Here is a 6,068-nt window from a genome sequence, read left to right as displayed (position 1 = left end):
CCCTTTCCGAGCTGCGGCCGTGCCCCAGCGAGGGTGGGCCAGCGGCTCCCTCGTCCCCCAGTCACCTGCCGAGATTGCATCCTCGCGTCCCGCCGGGCTGCGCCGAGCAGGGGGATGCAGCGCCCGGCATCACTGGCTGCGGGCAGCAGGGCTGCGGGACAAACCTGCACCGCTGCAAGCCTCACCGGCACCGAGATCAGCAGGACGCTGCACTAGGGGGTTTCCAGAGGGCAATTTGCTTTGCTCACTGCTGAAAAGAGCAGCCTTTTCTGCACAATAGAACTTGCTCTGCATCTGCGTGAGCCTGAAGAGAATGTGAGAAAATGGGGTGACCTGGGTAGCTCCTCCTCAAGCCACGGCCACCCTGAGGGTGGCCCTCACCTCCACCCCACGGCCCAGGGGGGCTTGGAAACCTACATTTAGTTGTCCTAATTTTGGACGGAGCCCCCCTCGGGGATCACCTGGGTCACTCACTGCCAGTAAGTCTCCAGCAAGAGCCGAGCCCTATCTGCCGGCTGGCTCTGGGCCCAGGGGTGTCAGCAGGCGTCTGACCCAGCGCTGCCCGGGGGTCTCAAATGCTGATCTGCATCGCACCCCACCACTGCCCAGGCAGGCACAGGGAGGGGACGGGAGGGAATAGGCCACCTTATTGATAGATGAACCCCGTCCAAGAACTCCTGGAGCTGCCCCAAGGTGCTACGGGCTGCTCTGGCCCTTCCTGCTCGTGCTGCATCTCAGGCGTCGCCTGCCAGCGCGGCGGGACATGCTGCCCCACCAGCCGCTCGAGTATTCGGCAACGTCTAAGGTGGCATTGCTTCGGGCCCCAGCCAATATTGAGGTGGTGATGAGATTCTCCACGTCCTTGGGCCAACCTCTGGAGCTGCTGGCCCCCCTCCCAGCGCAGTGGGCAGCCCCCGGGATGGGGGACGTGGGGGCTGCAAGGAGCCTCGGGCACTCGCCGTCTCTCTCTGCTTCGTATAAATAACCGAACGCCCGCCGGAGCAGCAACGGGTGACCTGATCCTCCCCGCCCCAGTTACCCTCCCTCCCTTTCTCGTGCTCTTTCTCTCTCTCTCAGCTAATGAATATTTATTTAGACAGAATGAAGCAGTGCTTTTAACAAATTGTCTTGGGCAAAATTTAGCATTAATTGGGTCTGTGTTTCCAGATCATTTTACTGTCCTCTGCTCAGGGTAAATGGATGGAGGTGCAATATTGCAACAGCTCTTCATATTAAGCTGTGGGAAATGCTCAAGAATACATTTTTCTGCCTTTAAATCTGAATGAACGCTGCCCTATTTAATGAAGGGCTCTTCTATGACGACTGGAGAGTTGAAGGAAGAAGGACTTCATTTTTTGCTTCATTTTTCTTTTAAAGTGCCTGTTCCAGAGTCCTCTGACATTTCTAGAAAGTTTGGGCATTGGATCATTTCTTAAACGTTTCCTATTGCTGCATCTCCGAACTGGTGGGAGGTCATCAGAGGAAAGCCCGAAGCGGCCAGAAGGGCCATGCCCTTCAGACAAGGGAGTCATTCGCACCTCAGACCTCAGGGTGGCTTCCTTCAAGTTCCCGGTGTTGCTTTACAGCTGACGTCTGAGACTCTTGCAAAGCAACCCCCCTGCATCGCAAGCACAGGTAGCCCTGGACCAGCTTAAATAGCATCAATCAAAATGGCACGCAGCCCTGTAAGAGCTCAGCAAGAATGCCTGGCTCTTTTAGGGGCTAGTACTAAAGCAGTGATGGTGATATGTATAAATATATGTGTATATACAGATATATGTGTGTGTGTAAGTTTTATATGTGTATATATATATTTATCACAGTAATGAAGGCAAGATCCGCCGTGGTCAGCTTGTACAGCCGCCTGCACGGACAGCTGCAGCTCGCCGCTGGCAGAAGCAATAACCACCGTCTTTCCTCAACTTGCCCGCTCACAGGGGCTGCAGGTTAGCAGGCATGTTGTCAAACGCTTCGGAAAATCACCTGCTGTATTTTCTAACGACAATAAGTTAAACAGTTAAATTGGCCGAATTTGCAGAACTGTCCTCAGTCCTTCTTCTCCCATGGCGCAATGAGTCCCTTTCGAGGGATGCCCTGGCCGGTCCCTAAAGGCCTCAGTCACGGGAGCAGAGCTGGTGGGTGAAACCAAAATCCCAGCTTCCCCCTGAACAGCGGGCAGGGCCCTCCTAGATGGGGCTACGGTCTCCACTCACTGCTTTCCCTTCCTAAAAGTCCAGATTACCACAGCCACCCCTGGTGTATTCACTTACTTTCAAATGTCCTTTTAATCGTAGATTTGGGTGAGTTATTTGGCTATTCTACACCAAGTGGTCTGAGGGCCTGACAATTTATACACACACAACTTGTGTCACTTTTACAGTTCTATTGCTTTTTTCCTGCCTTGTAGAGACTCCTGCGCATTTTTCTGCATGAGACATATTTAAAATGGAAAATAAAAATAATACATTAATCCTTTCCTTCCTCTGCCTCCCAGATGAGCAAAACTGTTGGAGTAAACTCAAAACCATTCCTTAATTTATGGAGAAATGCAGAAGCTTAAATCAAGCTCTGAGAAGATTAGATTACAAACTTTCAGTGGAAAAACTTCAGGGAGACCAATTCTGAGAGTTGCTGAAAGCTTCGAGTTGTTGAACCCCCCAAGCTGCCGCAGACACCTCTTCCCTCCAGCACAAGGCTAAAGAAAACTATTGCCTGCCCCGTGGAAAACGCCAGATGGTACAAACGCCGGCGCAGATCTCATGCCCGCATGGCCAGCTGCTGCGGGTGCCAGCCCCGGCGCGCTGCCTGCACGGTACCCCCGTACCCACCGCGCCGGAGGCACCTGCCGGCGCTCACCCCGGAGCTCAGCACCGTAGCACGGAGTGACGTGCCAGAGCGATGTGCCGAGCAGGTTTGAAGGCTTTGACATTTGCATAACTTTTTTTACAGCCAGCCAACTGGCACAAAAGCTGCTGCACATCCAACCCGGGACAAGCAGCTAGAGACATAACCCCCAGCGCGTGGTGGCCTCTCGGGACGCCGATGGCGTTGGGTGTGTTTCATTTTTCAGATGTGTCCCGTAGCTGTTCCCGTGTAAGAGCGTTGGAGATACCTGGGCAGTGCTGCCGTGGGTAAACCTGCTGATCTAACAAGAGAAATAGGCCAGCAGTGCAGCAAATGTTTTTCTGCCTCTCCGAGCCACCGCGATGTGTTTTGTCAGAGGCGAACAAGCTGGGAGCAACAGACATAACAGGGTTAAAATGGTGGCTGCTCTATCATTTTCCACGCTAACCCGGGTGCCTGAGAATTGCTGAAATATGGCTGAAATGCTGCTGCGCTACATCTTGCTTAAAAAAGTGATTTGTTAAAAGAAAACGCATGCCAAGTAACTCAGTCTGGTCCATTAAAATAATATGTAAACACTGGCCCCGCAGTTTAACCATCACACATTTTGATGGCCTTTAGGAACTGAAAGGCAATTCTCGCCCCTCTCTGCATTATCATATAACCTCATCAGAAGATAAACAGCCTCCTTACCCCCAAACATTTTGCAATTTGCATTTAGATTGTTCGGTGCCAATGTTCAGGATAAGATACTTCCCAACTCTGTCAAACAAAACCTGATTGTCATTTAGCAGCGTGGCAGTCAATTTATGTTTCCATTAATGCAGATCCCAGGCAATTATCTGGGGAGGGGAAGGGGAAAACCTTAACAAATTGCCCCGTGTCTGCTAGGCTTATTTTCCTAGTGGGCAGCTGGAGGGCCAATTCGATATACCCATGAGGAAGAGCAAGTGGCTGCCTTTCTGCTGTTGCTGGGGAGAAAGGAAAGGTGGGGGCAGCTCACGGACCCGTGGCCGTGCAGCATCACACGCGAGAGTCAGCCCCGAGCGCTTTGCGGAGGCAGCAGTGATGCGGGGCAGGGTCCTCACACCTGGGCCGGGAACAGCCCTGGGGACATGGCGGGCTTCGACTCCCAACCTGATGCAGCGGCGGAGCCGGAGCCAGAGCCCCAGTGGGTTTCCTTGGGGCTGGTGTGGTGCGTGTCCGCACGGCCGGCGGAGTTGCGCTGCCACACGCTGCCCGGTCCCCATAGTCCCCCGGGCTATGCCTGCACCCTCCTCGCGGACCCTGGCCCCCAAGTGCTTGTTGTGGTCCTGCTTGGCTGGGTGGGATGGCAGAGGACATGCCCTCCTGGCCATGGGACATGCCCTCCGCTGCTGCCATGCACACCCCAAAACTGCACTCCTGGGGCCTGCCGGGGGGTTGCGTGCACCGACGTGACTGGCATCAGCTTTACCAAGCTCTTGTGCAGATGGGAAATGGAAATGGAATACTTTTGCCTTCTCTGACAGTAAGTTGAAGGCACTCTTCCCTTCCCTCCTGTCTTAATGGCCTCATTTTTCCTCTGCCCCGTCACTTAGCGGTGCTCCCCATCACTGCCGCGCTCCCCACAGGGAGCCCATGGGTGACAGCAACCTCACTGCCGAAGGCAGCTCCCCCGTCGTTCACCCCATCTTTTCCTGGGGTGCAGCCAGCACCTTCCCCAGCTGTGCAGCGCCGGCGGCACCGACTGAGCCCGGGGTTGCCGTTTCCCCGAGGACACTCATCCCTAACTAAAAAGCCAGCCCCCCTTGCCAATGCCCTGTCTGAGAGGGGCGGGCAGGGACCACCGGTTTCCCTCCCCGGTTTCCCTCCTTATTTGTGGGTTTTTCCACACACACGTACGCGTGCACACAGCAGGTTGCAAAGCTCATAATCCTTCGTGCAACACTTTCTTTTGCCTTTGCAAAAACACGGCGTCGCATCTCGGCTGGTGCGAAAGAGCCATTTGTGTTGGCAACACCTTTCAGTCGCTCCCTTGCCAAGTCGGTGGGATGCTGGCTGTCTGTCCCTGGGGCTGCGGGGGTCTCCATGGGGTGGGAGTAACGAAGAGAGCCAACTGGGGATGGGCTCACCTGCAGCTGAGCGGACCTATACACAGGGAGGGGACACGCAGGCCGCCTGCCGCAGTGTGCTGCTGGGAGGGTCGCGGGGCGAGAGGACCCCCCTGGTGCGAGCCCCTTGGTGGCCTGGCTCGTGGCCCCTCTGCGGCAGCGTGGGGCAGGCGGTGCTGCTCGGCGGCTGAGAAAAATCAAGTTGTTTTCTGAAGGGAGGGGAGACACCCGCACCCCAGTGATTGGAAATACATCTGTGGCTGCTTGGAAAGTTATTTCTGCTACATGAAAGGCTGGGACACCAGGACAGGGCCTTCTCCAGACTGTATCACCTCTTGGCTTCCCTGCTAGTACAGCTCGTTTATTTGGTTTGGCATTGACTGGCCACGCTGTGCAGCTGCCAGGTTCACCATGTTAGAAGGAGCTGCTAATGTCAGGAAGAGCTTTTGGCCGCAGGAAAGCCCTGCAGATGTTGTCCAGGTGGTTCTGCTCTCCATGAGCGTTTAGGAATAGTCAAGCCGTGTAACAATTTTACGATGATTATTTGTCTTTCGAAACATGACTGGGATTCCTATCAGGCGCTGGAGCAGGAGCAAGGGGCGGCGTGCGGTGCGAAGGCTGGGCGAGGTGTGCCGCGTGTGCTGGCAGCGCGGGCCGCAGAGGTGCCAGGGGAGCAGGACCTGGCGAAGCGTGGAGGGGACTGGCACTCCAGACCAGCTTGGACACAGCTGGCAGGCTCCTCCGTGCGGCATTTTGCACCACGCTGCTTGTCAGGCAGGGCAGCCGGTGAGGCCGAGCAGAGGGAGAGGTGTTGCCTGCCCACGTTTAAATTCTTGCGGTTCCCATGGTTCAGAATTTTGACGCAGGATTCAGCTGAGGCAAAGAGAGACTCGTGTCACCTCACTGGAGGGGTGGCTGCCTTGAGCAAGCCCATGACAAAGAAGCCCCGGTGGGCTAGCTGAGCGTGGCTCCTGCCTGCCCTACGCGCTCCCGACTGGGGCACACCTGCGGGTGCCTCTTCCTCAAAGGCATCTCCCAGCTGAATCAAGGCAAACACATCCAGACCCAGTGCACGCTCCCCCCGCAAGATGCTCTGCACCATGCTGCTGAACGGGAAGCTCAGGCCACGTG

The sequence above is a fragment of the Mycteria americana genome, chromosome 1, assembly GCF_035582795.1.
Source record: "Mycteria americana isolate JAX WOST 10 ecotype Jacksonville Zoo and Gardens chromosome 1, USCA_MyAme_1.0, whole genome shotgun sequence".
Taxonomy (NCBI): domain Eukaryota; kingdom Metazoa; phylum Chordata; class Aves; order Ciconiiformes; family Ciconiidae; genus Mycteria; species Mycteria americana.
Note: the sequence above shows the minus strand (reverse complement) of the source record.